This window comes from Syngnathus scovelli, chromosome 5 (assembly GCF_024217435.2).
Source record: "Syngnathus scovelli strain Florida chromosome 5, RoL_Ssco_1.2, whole genome shotgun sequence".
In the NCBI taxonomy this organism is placed as follows: domain Eukaryota; kingdom Metazoa; phylum Chordata; class Actinopteri; order Syngnathiformes; family Syngnathidae; genus Syngnathus; species Syngnathus scovelli.
The window spans coordinates 19,752,686-19,773,845 of NC_090851.1; the positions used below are offsets into that span (position 1 = coordinate 19,752,686).

Here is a 21,160-nt window from a genome sequence, read left to right on the forward strand (position 1 = left end):
GCTATCTGTGTCTTTTATATACCCGCTCTGTGGTATGAATATTATATAATATTATATAACATAAAATTTCCCCACCCCTGGGATCAATAAATGTTCAATCAATCAATCAATCAATCAATCAATCAATCAATCAATCAATCAATCAATCAATCAATCAATCAATCAATCTGCACATATATGGTTTAATATACATTTATTGATACACAAAAAATGTATGTATGTTAAAAATGAGAGGGTGACACTACTTGGCGGATTTTTACCTATCGCGAGTGGTCTTGGAACCAATTATCCGCGATAAACGAGGGATTACTGTAGACATATACAGGTTGTTTATTTGCATCTGTATGTCTATTTTGGGAATCTCAGCTACATTTGACACAATTTGAATGGGTAAACTATTCACAAAATTAGCTGGAAAAATAAATCAAGTCTAAATAATGAATCAATTTTATTTTTGAAAATGTTGCAATTTTCCATTTCCAATTTCGCAGACCACCTGCAATGCCGCTACAGACCACTAGAGAGCCACATCCCACCGGTTGACAATCCCTGTTAAAACGAACACCACTTGCATTTTTTTGAGGTTTTTGAAAAATGTTGCACTGGATTTTGTCCTTTGAGAGCCATCACCTGGAGTTAATAAGTACATCTGAATATTAATTGCAGTCAGGCTCTAAAGGAATAATAATAATTAGCCATTTAATAATCATCAATAATAATAATAATAAAAATAATTACATAATTTACTTTTAATTAATTTACAACCACTGCCCGAGTGACTAGCCCCTGTTTATCTCGCCTTTCGCCCAAAGCCATATAAGGATAGGCTGTGGAGGGACGGATGAGTAAAACAGAATGGTCATTGCTAGTGCAGCACAGAACAGAGTCTGCCTGACTCTTTTGTGACTGTGTGCAGTTGAATATGCCACATTTGACACATTTTAGGACTTTTAAGTTTTACATTTTTTGTTTTAGGCTGTGGGGTGCAAGAGGCAGCACCATCGAGGGAGCATTTGCATCGTGATATTATTTTTAAGGTTAGACCACTGCTGTTTCAATCCCTACTTCATTTTTCTTCTTTTGAAATTTTGACCCTGGAGCGGAAGAAAACGCACACTCCCACTCCATATTGTGATTTGTGAAGTATAATCTGAGGTTGTGTAAAACTGTATCAAGAACAAGATTAAGCCTCGTCAATTATCATTTTTATACGAAAATAGAGACAGTTTTTGGCCTGTACTTTAATTACTGGAGCTGTGTTATTCGTACGTATATCGTTCTGTTTCATGATTTAGGAGCTAGTATATATCTACTTGCTCGATTCTGACATGACGATGATAATTATGATGACAAAGTAAAGAAAAACTATGGTGTATGGTTCATTGTGTACCCGACCTACCGCCCGAAGACAGCTGCATAGGCTCCAGTATGCCTGCGACCCTAGAGAGGAAAAGCGATTTGGAAAATGGATGGATGGAGGAATTGACTATACTGGGTTTATTTTGAACCCATTAAAATCTGATTGGCGTGACCGATCAGCTGTGCTAAATATTTTTTTTTTGAAAGTTTATACATTCTGCAATATTTAACAGCTCTCTCTTCACAACTAAATAGCTTTTTTAATGATACTTAATGTGTTACAAGAGTAACAAAATGTTACTAATTACTTTCTGAGGAAAAAATTACAATGTTTATCGATCGTCCTAATTTAAATCTGCTTTCAGCAAAGGAACTGACAGCTGCTCACATTTTTCAGCTTGTGGTAAAACGCTAGCGTGGAAGGCGAAGCGTCATGCTCAACCCGCGTTTGGTGTGCACGTAACATTAGTTTGTACACTTTATTGATATATATTTTTAATGTTACTTTTATTATCATTATTATTATTTTATTATTATTTTTCTTTTTCTTTTTAGGACATGTCAGGCATGCAACAATCATAAGCCAAAGAAACCAAAAAGCTCAAATAAGAGTCGTACAGACAAAATTCATCAGCCGTTTGATTATGTCTTGAGACAGACCTTGCATTATCATTTTTTTAAGTGGCCACAGTTGGTGAAACATACAACTTTGAGCACAGCACAAGAGGTAAATCAGGAACTTATACATACTGTAAATCGGCACGGCAACAACATTCATGCGTTTTTCACAATTATTATAAGTTGGTTGTTTCTTTGCCTTGCAGGGTCACCATCACAACTACCTTTTACAACCTAAATGAGTAAAACTTAGATAATGACGTGACATACGTCATTTCTATTTTTCCTCTTGAAAATTTTGTTGGTGGGACTGAAGAGCAATCACACTGCTTTCCTTATTTTTACAAATAATTTCATATCATATTTCAACCGTCATCACCAATCTCACCAACTAAGAAAACCAAACTTACTATCTCTGTGGCAGTCAACAATAAAAAAATACTATTGAACTACCTGTGGTGTACAACAGAAATTATAATTCGAATAAGGCGGCTAATTCATTATCTTAGTTATTTGTGACCTCATACCATAGAATGAACAGCACTTCTACTTCATATTGACAAAAGATCAATTTTAAGCAGGATCTATCTCAGTATAATTTCAATGTCAATTGCTCTTGTTTGCAAACTCGTTGCCTTGTTTATGGAAGCTAAGCATATAAAGTTGAAATAAAACAATTTTAAAATGTTTGATTCGGTTATTATGAACTGCAGGTCTAACTCCAGTACAATACAAAAATGACAAAAAAATCATCTATATGTATACCACTATGCTCTGTATTAAAGTAACATCTCTTTAATTTAAGACAATGTGGGCACACAAAGCTATATTGTGTACAAAGTTAATTTTATGTCATCTTTGGATTTAGATTTATTTTAATGTTTTCATTAATTTTCAATAAATTAAACTAGAATTAATTAGAATATTCTAATGTTTTTATTAATTTTCAATAATAAGTTAAAGAGGAGGGACTGGGTGCATTAAAAATGACGCTGAACTGAAGCGCGGGTCTTGGTGTGTGCGTGTGTGTGTGTGCGTGTGCGTGTGTGTGTGTGTGTGTGTGTGTGCGTGCGTGCGTGTGCGTATCTGTGTGTACGTGTGCGTGTGGGTGTGATTTTCGCATTAGTTTAGATTTTCAAATGATGACAATTGTAAGATCTCAATTTCTGTTCATAGGTTTTAGGCAAGTAGAGAGACAGGCATAGAGTATGGTTGCAATTTAGTAGAAAATATTTTGTCTGTACCAAGACTATAGAAAATTAGAAGACAGGCTTCATTTAAAACATTTCGCAGCAATGTCTGGTCAAAGCACATTCTAAGCTCACTACTCAAACCAAGAACGTCAAGGTGCATGTAGCTCAGTGCACAACTATTGCGCATTACACGATGAGTTAAACAGGGCAGCGGACAGCGTGTGTTAGAAATAAATCTAAAATTTCAAATTCATTAAATTCATTTCGACATCCCCTTTCCCTTTCTTGCCCTCACACGCACGCAGACAGACGGCAGCACGACTTTTGCTCTCACCACAGTCTTACTTAAAATTGTATATCCAGTAACGCTTTTATTTATTTAACAGTACATAACTAGGACGAGCTCTGCGTTGATTAGTTTTACATTAAAAAAAAGTAATATTACCTGAGATGAATATAGTTATTTATTTTTTGTGACCTATTCTATTTGAACGTAGTTTCAAAGAACACCCAGCATGTACACCAAGACACATTTTAACCATAGGCTAAAATATAAAATAAAATATACCATCATCCCACAGATGACATATTGGAAGGATAAACAGTCTAATTAAAGGTAATATATTTTACAACAGATGATCTGTGTTAGTATTTGGCAGCCATTAGGCGAATAATAGGAGGCTATAAAAAGCTCTCTGCAAAACGGCATTCATAAAAACAAACTGTCAATTATGGGGGGTGGCATCTCCTTAACCCAGATTGCAAACAGATCATGCAATTTCCATGAAGAAGTTTAGCTGTTGCGCGTTTTTTACAAAATAATCTCTTAATTACGTGAGCTCATGGTTACGGGATTGTTGACCTACCTGTATGTCCCAACGCGTTCTCTCCCTCGTGTATGCCGGTTCCTCTACACAAGGCGAAAAAAAGAAAAGGAAAAAGCAAGAAACTTCTTCCATTGGATTGGCACAGTCAGTCTCTGCCTCGCTGTTTAATTATCAAAACGGTAAATCAACAAGAAAGCGAAACCCAGCAATATTGAACACGCGCCCTCATTTTCAGCACTTTGGTACCATCCAAAGAATTCTTATCTGCTACCTTAATGTGACGGAAGAAATTGTCTAGTGTTAATATCGTTAGATACTTTTTTAAAGTGTGTGCTTTCTAGAAATCAAAGCTCCGCCCATGCGAGAATGAGGATGGATTATTCATATCCAATGCAACCCTATTTGAGCGGCTGTCAACACCTCGAATCACCAAAATGAGTGGCGGTGATGGAGTCGGCTGTCCCAAACGCTGTCAAACACAACGCAAAGTAACAAAGAGTCAAGGGCTTAATGTTTTGGGATTTTTCCCCCTAAAGCATAATTCATGTCACAAGAGGTGAACTAAGATTTCCCCTTTGCGCTTTCTTTTTGGAGAGGAGGAGTGTATTAATATAGTCAGAGCGAGAAAAAGAAAGGGGACGATGCGGTTTCGCAGCAATAGAAGCGAGAAGCAGCGCTCTGCAAGTGCTGCCCTCTACAAATGGGAAACGGCACAATCGCATCTCCCATCCCGGTTAAATGATGATGCGCCAAGCGAGGCAGAAACGGAGTGCTGGGGATCCCCTGCAGCGTCCAATCCTGACGTCCCTGACCGCCGTGGCGTGCGCGTGTGCGTGGGGAACTACAGTTTGTACGTGCGGGATTCTCTCTATGAATGATGGTAGATAGATAGTAGCGGGGGTGGGGTCAGCCGTGATAATGAACTTACATGTCCTTAGCTGTGACAGGCGAAGGAAGAAGTGCGACAACAGCGCCACGATTGTAAGACACTCACTTAATGAGGTGTTTTCTGCCTCCCTTTGACAGCCTCCACCCAAGTTAAGGCTGAGGAGAAAGTGTAAAACGGACTCCAACATACTGTACACAGTCAGGTGCGCATCTGGGAATTTGGGGCCTGTATGTGTGTGTGTGTGTGTCGGGGGGGAGGTGGGGGGGGGGGGGGGCGGGCGGGCTGCTTAGAGCTGTAAAAGACACTGGTTTGATAACATTCCTAAATTTCGTTTTACTGAGAATGACACTGCGATAATAAAGGATTTCGTCAAATTTATGTTAATTCTTATATCTTGGAAAATCACATTATTTATTATCATTCACATTATCTATTATTATTTTCAAGGGCCCCTGTCAGTGAATGTACTGAAGGACATTATATCTACATCAGTTACACCTGTGAAGTGATCACCTATGAGAGCTGTTTTCATGGCTAGGGTCAGACAAATAACTGTAGATTTTGTAGTGTACTGTAGAGCTGCACAAACCAATATCCCATTGGACTGTACACTTGTGTGGGAACATTCGGGACAATGTACAGTTTATACAAGTTACCAGTTGTAACAATTTATAGTAAACTAAGAGATTCTTGTTGATTCATAAAACAAAATAAACAGAGTCTAAATGTGTTGAATTGAATTACATAATTTACAGTATATCACTCAATAAAAACAATGAAAAATCTTTTTGACTAGTTTTTCACAAACAAACTTGTAAATCACAAAGATGCTAATCTATGGATGTACTATCTATAATATATGGAAGGTTGAAAATGCACAAATAAACATGAACTAGAATTAAAATGTGTCACTTGGGAAAAGCCGCAATCGCAACATTTAGTTAAATCAAGCCGTCAGTATTGTAATTGCTTTTTTTTCACTCCTTGTGATTAGTCCTTTCTTTTTGTTACCACCACCAATAATAATAATAATAATAATAATAATAATAAAGGCGGCTCGGTGGCGCACTGGGTAGCACGTCCGCCTCACAGTTAGGAGGGTGCGGGTTCGATTCCACCTCCGGCCCTCCCTGTGTGGAGTTTGCATGTTCTCCCCGGGCCCGCGTGGGTTTTCTCCGGGCACTCCGGTTTCCTCCCACATTCCAAAAACATGCTTGGTAGGCCGATTGAAGACTCCAAATTGTCCCTAGGTGTGAGTGTGAGTGCGATTGGTTGTCTGTCTCTGTGTGCCCTGCGATTGGCTGGCAACCAGTTCAGGGTGTCCCCCGCCTACTGCCCGATGACGGCTGGGATAGGCTCCAGCACGCCCGCGACCCCCGTGGGGACTAAGCGGTTCAGAAAATGGATGGATGGATAATAATAATAATAATAACATGTATTTTTTTGTTGATAGGCACACTGGAGAACATTGTGGTGTAAAAATATTGACAAGCAATGGAATATCGATCCAACGTCCAACCCTATGAAAACCACACTTTTTCAGTGTTCGTAGCAATAAATTGCAATTACACTGAAGGATATTCCCAGTCACACCCGACTGCCATTTCTAAAAATGTTAAGTAAATACAGAGTGTATTAATATTGTTGATTTTGCATATAAAAGTAAAAGCCAAATATTTACCAGTGACTGTATGCAATCATGGTACTTGCATTGTTTCAGAGATGTAACTCACAGTGTCAGATTTTCTTTTGGGGAATCATGGGAATCTCTGAATCACTTACTGATTTCTGAGTAGGTAATACATACAAAAATGAAAACGTTTAATCTTAGTGTTCCTTGAAATAAAATATCGAAATTAAAATGACAAAGTTATGTACAAAATGAAAAAATAACTTTTTTGTAATTTACACAGTTCCACATTTTTTGGGTTCCGCAGTTTATGTATAAATGCCCGTATTAAAAGCAAATGAGCTCATAAAGAAATTGAGTGGTGGGGGGAATATTAACATTCCCAATTGTCATCTCTTGATAAATGAATGCATGAAAACAGTGTTGCCAATTGTGTCAATGTCGGCGAGAGAAAACACACACCAATCTGATCTGATGCGCCACTTCATAAACTATAGTGCAAAATGAAATGGGAGTAATCCCAAGACTTCTAAGGCAAGTAAGCACCTCAAAGCACAAAGGAAAAAGCATTGCTTACTCAAATGAATCAGCACTGTCTACCAAAACACGGTGCACTGCCACTCCTTCGCTTCTTCACCAGTGTATATTTTTCCATTTCAAATACTGATTACCCCATGCAGCTAAAATGTCTTCTCAAAGGCGCAAGCCTTTCAAATAGCTACATAAGAGCAGAAAATTACCTTTTGAATTCCAGGGAATGCTAGAACAAAATGTGTATTTTCTTCCCGTGATTCAGCAATCCCAGATGATGCACATTTTATCTAACCTATTCAATCACTTGACTAACTGGTATTTGGAACTGTTCATATTGTCTTCATCTTGACTAAGGCCCATCTGAAGAAAAACAACCCCAAAGCATGCCGCTTCCGCTAACATGCTTTACTGTTGGGATGTTTTGTTTTGTTTATATAAACCCCACTTTTGGAATCATGGAATTCAACCTTTGTTTCATTGGACCTTAACACATTTCCCCACATGCCTTGGGGAAATTTTAAATGTAGTTTGGTGAGTCTTTGATGTTTTTCTATGTAAAGTACAGCCTCTGTCTTGCCACCCTTCCCCAGAGCTGAGACATACAAGGAAGACACTAACTTGTTGTCACAAGTAGTAGTACACTGCCAGTACTTGACAAAAATCGTTACAGTGTTACCTGAGCCATGAGCAAAATGGCTGCCTCTTGAGATGGATAAAAACAGGAAGACTCTTCTGTTAATACTCTTCTAATTCGTATTCTACAAACGCAATATGTATTAATTAAAATGTCATGTTTGGACTACTGTGGTTGCATAGAACATATTATCGTGAAGACATTTTGAGGAGTGACTTCCACTTTAAAACAACTGGGAAAATGTCAAATAGAAATTTTATTCAATAAAGGGACTCAAAAAACGCATTACAATAAAATGTGTAAAGTGTGTCGACAATTGCAATATTTTCTTCACATCAAACATGCAAATCAATGTACGAACATGTCTAGTACATTATTTCATGTGTGCATAGTATAAAGTATTTTCTAAATATAGAAACCAATGTCACAATTTATTAAATTGAATACATTTACAGAATTTTGTGTAGTCTACGTGTTTACAAATAATCGCACAATTGCAAAATTGTTGGAAAGTGCTTAGTGTGCTCTGGAGGTGAATGTATCACTTAAAGCCATACTTTGCTTGTACTAGCCAACTTGCATTGGCTCTCGGTCCCCTTGAGATGTAATTTCAAGGTTTGACACTTACCTAAAAAAGAGGTAAGTGTCAAACCTTGAAATTACATCTTTAAAATAGGCTTGTGTGCCTTTTAATCTCATTGACCTTGTGGTACCATATGTTCCGTTTTGAAACCTTCGTTCAGAAAACACTGATCTTTTAGTCCCAAAAAGAAGTTTGCAGGTTTTAAAACATTTCATATTCGGGCTGCAGAGCTCTGGAATGCCCTCCCAGGAACATATGAGCGCTACCTCAGAGCAAATATTTAAGAGACAATTAAACACATGTATAATTGTATATACTCTTGCATTTAGTTGAACTACATGTTGGTCTATTAAACAATGGCTTCTACTCTCTTTACTGCCTCCTCCTCCCCCAGCTTAGGGAGGGGGCTCGACGATGACCAAACGGAAAGTTGCTGTCTGGATTTTGTACCAATTGACCAGGACAACATCTGAGGTGTACCAACTTCTCACCAGCACTGCCATGGAGATTTCTGCATTGACCCACTTCACTGAAGGCGTCATACTGATTGAATGGTGCTTTATACTATTTTATTCCATCCATCCATCCATCCATCCATCCATCCATCCATCCATCCATCCATCCATCCATCCATCCATCCATCCATCCATCCATCCATTTTCTGAACTGCTTTTTACAAGGGTCGCGGGAATGCTGGAGCATATCCAAGTAGTCTGGGCGGTGGGTGGGGTACAACCTCAACTGGTCGTCAGCCAATCACATGGGACATATTTGGAGTGGTCAATCGGCCTACCATGCATGTTTTTGGAATGTGGGAGGAAACTGGACCACCTGGAGGAGACCCACACAGACACAGGGAGAACATATTATCAAACTCCACACAGGAAGGCCGCAGCCGGAATCGAACCCTGCACCTCTGAACTGTGAGGCGGACGTGGTAACCAGTGCCTCACCATGCTGCCTATTTTATCTCCTATTGTTTCATATTGTATTATTTTGTTAAATGTTGCCCATTCGCCATCCATTGCAGTGTGGTTGTGTTGGAATGAGGATCCCCTTCGGATACCCCTTCTCAAGGTTTTTCATTTCTCCCCAGATGTATTTTTATTTATTTTTTTAGTTTTTCCTTGCTCTCCTATGGGTTAAGATCATAGGACGTCATTGATAAACTGTGGGTTTGTGAAGATCTTTGAGACGTTTTTGTAATTAAGGGCTATATTAATGATTTCACTTGATTTACTTTAGCCAGTAAAATGTTAATATTTTGTCTAATGAATTTGAAAACTAACTTGTGTTTCATGTACAATTCACACTTTCACTTGATTTACTTTAGCCAGTAAAATGTTAATATTTTGTCTAATGAATTTGAAAACTAACTTATGTTTCATGTACAATTCACACTTTAAAAGAGCATTTTGACACTTGCTGTCGACGTTATGTGCTCTGGCCTAAACCAAAAAATATACGTTTAATCTAAATTGACCAATTTCCTTCAGATTTGGCTGGAGCATAGAAAAACGCACAATAATCGTATCCATTTGAATTTGAAGAATTTATTTACTCACCTAAAGGTTTATTAAGGGGGGTCATCATCAACAAATTTGGGAAATTTCAAAAATGTGAGGAAAACTAGGACTCTTCAGCATCATTGTTGGGGATTAAAAGCGGTAAAATGGAAGAACACAAACACAGTGGAACAGCGATTCACTCAAAATGAGTGATCACGAGTGGCTATTTCTTCAGAGGCATTCAGTGGCAGATACACACATAACATACTATAACTTCAGTCTCTAATATCAGGAAGATACAGCTTTCATGGTGGGATTCATCCTAAATACCTTGAAGTATTTTAATAAGAAGCAGTAAAACAAATACAGTTAACATTCTGCCAACAAACAGATATACTTATCAAACTCATTAAAAAAAACAATGGATTGTCACTTGCCACTTCCCTGTCATTCATCGTTTCACAACAGGCAAAAACTAAACTAGAGAGCTAAGAGCTGCCATACCCGTGAGCGCCGGCGTCTTGATGACGAGCCAAGTGCACACATGGACACCCTTATGTTAGAACATGGTGTTCATAATTGACAATCCGTGATGCATAGTAAAGAAAAAAAAACAAAAACAAAGTTGCACCGAAATACAAGTCGCATTTTTGGGGGAACTTTATTTGACAAAATCCAACACCAAGAACAGACATGAATAGGCAACAACAGGCTATACGATACGGTTTGCCAACTTTACATAAACAAACGAGGAACTGAGGACGTGCCTGACGTAACATATTAACAGTTATTAAAATAACTATAACATAAATAACCCGTTTATCAAACCATCCATGCCACTCCAAATCATTAAATCCATCTTCATCCTCTGAGTAAACAACGCTGGTGCTGACTCCGGAAGTACTTGCGGCGCTGAGGTCATCGTTAGTTGCGGTTCCAATTATTCCACAAGCCTATATAACTATATATAAACTATATATCAAATAACTATAACATAAATAACAATTGTATCGAAACATCCGTGTCACTCCATATCATTAAATCCATCGAAATCTTCGTCCTGTGTCACTTGAAAAAAAAAAACGGCGCTGCTGACTCCGGAAGTCCATGCGGCGCTGACGTCGGACTCATCGTCAGTTGCGGTTCCACTTATTCCACAGTCCTATATAACTATATATAAACTATATATCGAATAAGCATAACATAAATAACAACTTTAGCAAACCATCCTTGTCACTCCAAATCATTAAATATATTGAAATCTTCGTCCTCCGTGTCACTTATAAACAACGCTGCGCTGACTCCGGAAGTATATGCGGCGCTGAGGTCAGACTCATTGTCAGTGGCGACTCCAATTATTCCACTGGCCTAGTGCGCCCTCATGCGGTTTAAAGTGAAAATAACATGTGAAGTGATCAATTATATATATAAGTAAGTAATGTGTTAATGATCAAGTAATAATGTGTTAATAATTTCACATATAAGTCGCTCCTGATTATAAGACGCACCCCTGGCCAAATTATGAAGAAAACTGCGACTTATAGTCCAGAAAATACGGTAATATCTACAGAGCTATTCTGCCTGTCCAAATTCGCCAAGGCTTATGTGGCCACAGAGGCAGAGCTTCGGAGGCCGCATAAGCCATGGAGGCAGAGCTTGGAGCGTCCTCCAAAGCCAGTTCGAAGGACCCAGCCTTCATACTGGCTTTGGAGGATGCAGTCTGTGAATTTGGAAACAGAAAGTCACCCAAAAACAAAATGAGTAAGAAATGATGGTGTCCTATCATGCGAGGAAACTACAGCATAAATACAGCATCAACTGGTACGGTACAGTCCCCTTCAATAGGCAACTTTGACAAAGTCAAAGGAACTGGAAAACTAGTTTTAAACAATGCTGATTTCAATGTAAACTGTATTTTTCCACTGTCATGACACAAAACGTTGCAGCAAAACTGACAAAGAAAAATTATGACCCTTTCCAAAATGAACACTGCTGTTAAACATAAATACTCATGTACTTATAAACACAGTGAAGTGAATCCAATCCACACACTAAGTCTGACATGCTGACACATCACAACTGGGGACATTTCCAAAATAAAATCATGCAGAGTTATTCCTTTTCTGGGTCAGAGTGGGGAAAACCCCAAGGAAAAGCAGAAAAGAAACTTAAAACAAGTAAGAGTGAGAAACTGAGAGGAAGAAAACGAATTAATTAAATTTTGAAAACTACAGAAAAAATGCATCTGGGGAGAAAAAGAGTAGATGGCTGTAATACAGGACTTTTAACCTGTAAGGAATAGTCTGTATACATGAATACCCTGGAGGCCTCTGAAACACATATGCACGAAAAGGCACGGCCTGTGGTGTGCTGTGTTCCATAGAGCGTAAGGACAGGTGTGTATTCAAGCGAAACCTTTCTCTGTGTCACTGTCAGTGCAAGTGTGTGGAAATGTGTACATGAGTGAATGTTTGTGTTTGGCAATGTTTTTTTTTTTTATTTTGTACATTGTAAATCTGCACTCAACAGTATATGAAAACCTTCTTCTGCCATAAACAAAGGGTGTTATTTTTATGAAGGGAATCTCAGTTACATGCAACTCAAATGGTTTCACAGTGTCATTTTATAAGTAGAACAAAATCAGTTCCACTAAGCTTGTCTAAAAGGGTTGACGTAGGCTATGTTTGGACAGTCATCTAAACTCATCTCCTAAATCAATTCTCTGAGAACACAACTCTTGATCCACAGGTTTAATGGGGCAATAAAAGGTGAAACTGGGTTCAGTTCAAGGCATAATAACTTTCACTTCAAATATTGCATTAAAAATAAAACATTCATGTTGCTTTAAATACAGGTAAAACTTAACTTTACTAACTTAATTCGCACTATTTTTATGATTTTAAAATCATAACTCAAATGACAACTTTATAACCGCCATCATTATGAGGTAACAGCCTTATTAATATGATTATTGATAGCATAAATAGCTGCATTCAATTTTATCAATATTTATGGCAAAAATACCATCCATCCATCCATCCATCCATCCATCCATCCATCCATCCATCCATCCATCCATCCATCCATCCATCCATCCATCCATTTTCTGAACTGCTTTTTACAAGGGTCGCGGGAATGCTGGAGCATATCCCAGTAGTCTGGGTGGTGGGTGGGGTACATCCTGGGCGTGTTGGAGCCTATCCCAGCAGTTATCCGGCAGTAGGCGGGGGACACCCGGAAACGGTTGCCAGCCGATCGCAGGGCACACAGAGACGAACAACCATCCGCACTCACACTCACACCGAGGGACAATTTGGAGTGCTCAATCGGCCTACCAAGCATGTTTTTGGGCACAAAGGTCCAAAATAAATGAAATTCAAACTAAACCTATTGCAATAGGAAATGACTGCTTTGATTGGATGGCCTTTGTTTTCGAGTTTTCTAATTCGTCAGGGTTTTTAGATTATTTTAGATTTACACACACCACACACACACACACGCACACACGCACACACGCACACACGCACACACACACACACACACACACACACACACACACACACACACACACACACACACACACACACACACACACACACACACACACACACACACACACCACACGCTTCATACAATAATCACACACACAAGAAATACATTCACACACAATCAAAGACTCATCCATGTACACTACCCACACCTGCGCTCACATCCATCCGACCAAACCTGCGCCTATACTGTCACGTCTCGTCCCCAGCTGTTCCACTATGTGTCTGTTGTCATGGTTTCTGTCTGTATGCTCGCCCCTCCCCTCCTGTGTGCCCATGACTAGTTTGATTATTCTCACCTGCCTCTTGTTACCTGTCGTGTATATAAGTCCTGTCTGCCCCTCACGCCCCGTCGGCTCATCGTTGTCTTGATGTCTTTTTGGTTCCTGTCTTTATCGAGGCTGTTTCTGTTTGCCATCCCTGTCGGTCAGTCTGTCATGTTATTAGTTTGCTAGTTCCCGTCTGTTTCCCTTGATGCTTCATTCCACTTCCCTTTTCCCTCAATAGATCCTGGTCCAAGATGCATTTGGTCGTCCTGCTCCATTCCGATCCGTGCCAGAATGATCTGACTACTTCAGTGACCAGCGCCTGGACAAACCTCCTCCATCAGCTCCCGCTGCGACGCCCGATCCATGTCCGTCATCCGAGCATGTTCCAGCGCCATGGGCTTCGCGGCCGCGATCGGACTTCACTCCCGCGACGCCGGACCCTCGGCCGCCATCGGAGTGCTTCTGGCGCCGGCGGCTCCGCGGCCGCCGTCGGACTTCACTCCAGCGACGCCGGACCCGCGGCCGCCATCGGAGTGCCTCCCAGCGCCATCAGACTCGGGGCCACCATCGGGCTCCACCCCAGCGTCGCAGGACCCGCGGGCGTCACCAGACGTCAAGCCAGCTGCGCCGGACCCGCGATCGTCCCTGGCCCTGCTCCCACTGCTGCGGCGCGTAGTGGCTCTTGCCGCTGTGTACTGCTCCGCCTTCCGAATACCGCTGATCGCGGTCCGGACTTCCAAACGCTGCCGATTGCGGCTCTGACTTTTTGTATGCCACCGATTGCGGTTCATGTCCCCAAGTTGCCGCCGATTGCGGTTCACGTTCCCGAGTTGCCTTCGATTGCGGTTTACGTCCCTTGAGTTGCCTTAGATTACGGTTCACGTCCCTAGAGTTGCCTTCGATTGCGGTTCGTGTTCCAGAGTTGCCGCCGATTGCGGTTCGTGTTCCAGAGTTGCCGCCGATTGCGGTTCGTGTTCCAGAGTCGCTGCTGATTGCGGTTCGTGTTCCAGAGTCGCCGCCAATTGCGGTTCGTTTTCCAGAGTCGCCGCCGATTGCGGTTCGTGTTCCAGACTCGCAGCCGATTGCGGTTGGTGTTCCAGAATCGCCGCCGATTGCGGTTGGTGTCCCCAGAGTCGCCGCCGATTGCGGTTCGTGTCCCCAGAGTCGCCGCCGATTGCGGTTCATGTCCCCAGAGTTGCCGCCGATTGCGGTTTGTGTCCCCAGAGTCGCCGCCGATTGCGGTTCATGTCCCTAGAGTTGCCGCCTAGCGCGTTTAGGACTTCGCCATGGCCGGTGAGGCCATTTGGACTGGTGCACTTCCTCCCCACCCCTCCGTTCGCCACGTGGGGGTTTTGATTTTTTGGGACATTGGGAGCCGTCCCTTGTGGAGGGGTACTGTCACGTCTCGTCCCCAGCCGTCCCACTATGTGTCTGTTGTCATAGTTTCTGTCTGTGTGCTCGCCCCTCCCCTCTTGTGTGCCCATGATTAGTTTGATTATTCTCACCTGCCTCTTGTTACCTGTTGTGTATATAAGTCCTGTCTGCCCCTCATGCCCCGTTGGATCATTGTTGTCTTGATGTCATTTTGGTTCCTGTCTTTATCGAGACTGTTTCTGTTTGCCATCCCTGTCGGTCAGTCTGTCATGTTATTAGTTTGCTAGTTCCCGTCTGTTTCCCTTGATGCTTCGTTCCACTTCCCTTTTCCCTCAATAAATCCTGGTCCAAGATGCATTTGGTCGCCCTGCTCCATTCCGATCCGTGACATATACCTTTTTGACAGTTTGCCTGTATGCCCCTTTGAGCCACAGTGTCTGTTACTTTTTTGCCAATAATTCAGTAAAGCAATCAAAACTGAACCATGTCTTCCCTCCTGTGTTATAACCGACACCCGGGGGTGAAAAGAGCATAACCATCCGAGCCAACGCCCTATACCAGGGGTCCCCAACCCCCGGTCCGGGCACCGGCACCGGTCCGTGGGTCACTTGGTACCGGGCAGCCAAGCCGCACAGAAAAAAAAAAAAAAAATTATCTACCATCAATTAATTCAGGTCAAAATGCTCGCCCCCGTCACGTGACCTGTTTCCCCAGTCGAGCACGCAAAGCCAGCAAAAATGAGTGAGAATTTATTTTCCATCCATCCATTTTCTGAACCGCTTAGTCCCCACGGGGGTCGTGGGCGTGCTGGAGCCTATCCCAGCCGTCATCGGGCAGTAGGCGGGGGACACCCTGAACTGGTTGCCAGCCAATCGCAGGGCACACAGAGACAGACAACCAATCGCACTCACACTCACACCTAGGGACAATTTGGAGTCTTCAATCGGCCTACCAAGCATGTTTTTGGAATGTGGGAGGAAACCGGAGTGCCCGGAGAAAACCCACGCGGGCCCGGGGAGAACATGTAAACTCCACACAGGGAGGGCCGGAGGTGGAATCGAACCCGCACCCTCCTAACTGTGAGGCGGACGTGCTACCCAGTGCACCACCGAGCCGCCCGGAGAATTTATTTTGAAAAATATAAAAAATATAAAATATAAAAATATAGAAAAATTGCGATTCTCTCCCAATTACATCCGTCGGTTCAGGTCAAGACGCTCGTCTCGGTCACATGACATGTCATCTCAGTCGAGCCTGCGAAGCAAGCAAATATGAGCAAGAAACAGATGTTTGCAAAGCTTCTTCGGAAAGGGAAAAAAGCCCAATGAGGAGACGCCAGAAGAAGAGGCTACGACTTCTAAGAAAAGGAAAGCTGCATTTAAAAGAACATTTCTGGAGTCCTATCTAAAATATGGATTTATCGCTACAGGTGACTCTGACGTGCCAAGCCCACTCTGCATAATGTGTGGCGACAGGCTAGCTAACGAGGCAATGAAGCCTTCAAAACTGCTTCGGCACATGGAGACCAAGCATCCTGTATTAAAAGACAAACCTTAACCACTTCGGGTGTCATTGTCTCCGATTACGCCTAGATGGGACCGGGTCGTTTCTGAGAAACAAGCTCAGGGCTCCATCCCACTAATTCAGTGTAATGGTGAGTTTATAGTATATTTATTATAAATGCATTATTTATCTATATAAATGTTTTATTTATTTATATAAAGGCCTGTCTGCGAAAATATTTCTGACACGTAACCGGTCCGTGGCGCAAAAGAGGTTGGGGACCACTGCCCTATACAGTCCTCAGGCTCCCCAACAATAGCAGTAGCAGTTTGCATTATTTTATTGCAATGTTTTTCCTTATTCAGATTTGTTTCAAGACTACAGTTACAGTTAGACTTCACTTTGATGGTTAATGCAGTTATTGCAAATTTGTTGTTTTATTACAGTAGATTGGTTTATTTACATTTCGAAAACCAGAAGCCGTTCAGTTACAAATGTGATTATTGCACTTTAGTTTACATATTTAAATGTTCAGATATTAAGATGTGATAGACAGTTTTTGCATGATTTGAATGAGGCAAAATAACATGCTTTTTCTCTCGAATATATTGTTAAAATCATTTGTTTCAAATGTACTGTAATTATCCCATTCACGACCGGGTGAGAGACTGTTGCCAACGGATCAGTGTGTAAGTGTTGTATTATAGAAAGAAATGTGTTAATTCCCCGAGCCAATTATTATTATATATAATTTAAAAAAATTGGGGGGGGGGGGGTTGTTTAGTATTGTTTGATGTGTATGGGTTGTTTCCACTGGATGTAAAAAAAAGAAAAAAAAAAAGTCGTATCAGTGTGTGTGTGTGCGTGTGTGTGTGTGGTAGGGGGGAGTGGGGGATTCATTGAACGATTCGTTTGAACGAATCTTTTGAGTGCTTCTAAAGATTCAGTTCACCTAAAAGAACTGGAATGCACATCACTTCTGGTTGGCCACCCCTCTACTCGACGTTTAAATAAGTTCGAATAAAAGTTGAAAACAAAGAAAAACAGAAATTTGACCTGTATAACATGATTTTAATACAGCAATACCGTTTGAATAACAATTTGTATTAATTGTTTTGAATACAGCAATGATTTTTTTTTAATACATATGTTTTAACAGTTGATTGGATACAACAGTCATATGTTTTAACATTTTGATTTGAATACAGTATAATCAATTTCGAGAAGGTTGGAGTCACAACCCCAAATGCACTCCGGGCATCGTCCCCACCGACAGGTGGCACTTGCGGTGGAAACAATCACACAGCTGTCGCTTGACCATTTTCTGATTGAGTTCAGACATCTAAAGACGGAGTGTTGCCATCATTTGGCCTCTCTGCTCTCAGCCCTCAGGTTGCTTTCCAAGGCTGGAATTCGTTCCTTTCAGCTCATTTTGCAGGTGCAACCACATGAAGGACAACATCGAGTGGAGATAGTCTGTTCGATCTCACTGACCCAGCTTAGGACTTCCAAAGCTTATACAGTCAGGGAAGTGCCTGTTCCTGCCGCTAGCAGATCTACTCCGGAAGCGCCCGGAGACTGTACAAGACTCTAACTCCCTCTCGTTTATGTATTATTCAACAGTGTTGAAGAGTTTTATAATAACATTTGCACACATCAGCAGCACAGGCACAAGCCTGTATTGTAGACATAATACAAGAGATTTTTGTTCACTGATAGCAAGTGTTCAAATATCAACAGTCCTCTGTGCTCAAGGTTATTTTGTCTCAGTTTCAAAATGGAAAATAATCCTCTTTGGCGAGCTCAAGGAAGTGAGACAAAACCAAGGGACCTAATTAGCACTACAAGGACCAGCTGAAGAAACAGCTCTCCCTTGCAGGGATTCAGCATCAGTCATGGCAGCATCTAGCTTCATGAAAAACTGCCCCAAAACAGCTATCAATTGGCACCAAAATTTACACGGACATCTCTGTCACGCGTCTGCTCCCCCAGCACCGTGGTCAGCGCAATTTCCTCTGCACGCCCCATTCCTCAGTTACGTCTGCTGTCCACAGCCACGCCCTGCACAATCAGCGCTCATTGTCTACCACCTGTTACTCGTCAACTCGCCTACTTAAGCGCAACTCTTCAGCCACACCATTGTCAGTCCATCCCATGATGCTCCCTTATCCTGCTCTCGCCTGTTGATTCCCGTTGCCGTTAATCTTGCTTGCCTGCCCGACTGACTGACCGTTCCTGAATGCCACCCGCCCTGACCTATTGCTTGTTTCTGCTGTCAATCCCGTTCCAGCGCCTGTGATCTCGCCCAGTCGGCGCAGCTTTCCTGCTGCACCTGCGCTGCCGGCGCACCGGTCTCAATAACCCATGATCGTCCTGAATGTCAGACTCACCTGTGGCAGACGAAGGATCCGAGCTGATCGGACTGATCCGGGACGGTCACGAGACTGCGTACAGACAGGAGGTGGAGCGGCTGGTCCAATGGTGCAGTCAAGACCAACTGGAGCTGAACCCGCTGAAGACCGTGGAGATGACAATGGAATTCAGGAGAGACCATTCGCCACTTACACCCCTCAACATCCTCAGTAATGCTATTCCCACCACAGACACCTTCAAGTTCCTGGGATCCACAATCTCCCGGGACCTGAAATGGACCGGACACAGACTCTATCGGGAAGAAAGCCCAACAGAGGTTGTACATACTGAGACAGCTAAGGAAGTTTAACCTGCCACAGGAGCTGCTGAAGACTTTCTACACTGCCATCATCCAGTCTATCCTCTCCACCTCCATCACTGTCTGGTTTGGATCTGACACAATACAAGACAAGCACAGACTGCAATGGACAATCAGGTCTGCAGAAAAGATAATCGGGACCAACCTCACATCTGTCCAAGACTTCTACCTGTCCAGGACCAGGAAACGTGCAAGTACCATCTCTGCAGACCCTTCTCACCCAGGTCACAATCTGTTCAAACTACTCCCCTCCGGACGGCGTTACAGAGCGTTGTACGCAAAAACCAGCAGACACAGATACAGGTTCTTCCGGCAGACTGTCGCTCTGATGAACTCACACCACTCATAGAGACCCAGAGACATCACTGTGCAATAACATCCTGATCTCGCCACTTAAATGTTGTGAATGTTGTCAGTCACTTAAATGTTGTAGAGGTTTAGATCAACCGGAGTCAAATTCCGTGTTTGGCATGCACAAACTTAGTCAATAAAGCTGATTCTGATTCCCTGCCTTCTGCTGCCATGTGGGCAACTTTCGTGCCATAATTCCTCAATTTAGAACTTTTATTTTGAATTTTTTAATTTATTTTTTCGAGGGGGGAAAAATCTGCAACGTACTGAAGCCGCGATAAATGAACCGTGATGTAGTGAGGGATTACAGTAATCTGCAAAATAATTTAACAATTATCTCAGCAGGCATGCAGAACCAGAAGTGGCAGGCAAAACCAACTCCTCCACTATGGTGAACGCTTTCTTGCTTTGTGCCACACGTCTGGCTACAAGGTAGCTGGCTTTCAGTCCGTGTCACAGGATGCTCGCTCAGCCGGCAACTTTCCTCAGCCACACCCATTTCATCACTGTAATCACAGTCACCTGCTCCCTCTTGTTACCTCATGTATTTAAACCTTGCTCGTGTGTTTCTCCCTGTTGGTGTCTGCTGTTGCTTCCCGTTTGTGTCTGTGCTTGTTGTGCCTGCTTGTCTATTTCCCCCGGGTCTCATGTGGAGACTCACGGTCAGAACTTCTCTCCAGTCTATTCTTGGTTCGAGTGGAATTCTGTTTCCCGCTCGCTGTCCGTGAGCCTCTTTCTGCCTGTGTCTTTGTTTATCTACCCCCCCTTCCCTTCAATAAACCCTGGTCCAAGCTGCAATTGGTCGCTCTGCTCCACTCATTCCATGACACAGTGCACATTTGGAGCTGCCAGTCTGTGGTACAACTGACCTTTTCTGCAGCCCATTTTTTTTTCTTTTGAAAAATTCCACCGGTTTTCCCATGAGCGTCGGAGTTTGGTCTGTAGTTTTGAGGGCTTCAGTGCCTCATTTGACAGCGTTAGCCCACACTCCACACACTGGTCTCAGTATCTCCGTTCACGAAGCCGTATTTTATTAAGTCAGGAATGTATTGACGCACCAATTTACCCTTTTCCCGCGGGTCGGCACGATGTGCGCTTAACGTATCTTTGGTGTCTTCAGTTGATGGCCTATGTGCCGTCCTGAGGCCTTTGTGGCCCACAGGTTCAAAACTGAAAGTGTTTTACAGCCCTTAAGGTGACACCGACGGCCTATTCTGTGTTTCAGCAGGGAGACATAGAAATCATGCAGGTCACCAGATCTCGGAAACCGGAGTTGCCGAGCACATTTGTAGTTTTTGCGTGGCAGGCTTCCTGCCTCCTTCCTCATAGTTTTTTTTTGTGCCAGTAAAAGCGATAGACACCATCAGACCACGACAACGGTCGGAAGGTCGAAAAGTGGTCCAGTGCTCCAGTGGTCCAATTCAATCCCCCAACAAGACACTTATCGCCGTTTAAGAAAGCTGTCTGGGTGTTCGGAGGTGTGTGTGTTCCTATACCTGTTCGTTCTGAGCCTAGGTAACAAGTACCGCCGTCCAGACGGCAGGACCCTGTCGTGGTAGGCCAGCGGGTGGACAGGGTCGGATAGAATTTCCCTAGCTTTCCGAGTGGG

The 21,160-nt window shown here is 42.5% G+C and overlaps 1 protein-coding gene across 8 annotated transcripts in view; it reads right to left on the reverse strand.

Moving 5' to 3' along the window:
• The window catches only part of LOC125969391 (teneurin-3), a 519,170-nt gene extending 514,463 nt beyond the window's left edge, over positions 1–4,707 (reverse strand). For 3 of the 8 annotated variants that reach the window (XM_068650689.1, XM_049721349.2, XM_049721344.2), the window contains exon 1: positions 4,037–4,702. The gene's annotated coding sequence lies outside the window, so the exon portion shown is untranslated. Of the gene's footprint in view, positions 1–4,036 lie in introns of all 8 variants that reach the window. The other 5 variants (XM_049721347.2, XM_049721345.2, XR_007481537.2 and 2 more) reach the window with 4 other exon arrangements.
• Positions 4,708–21,160: the final 16,453 nt, after the last annotated feature.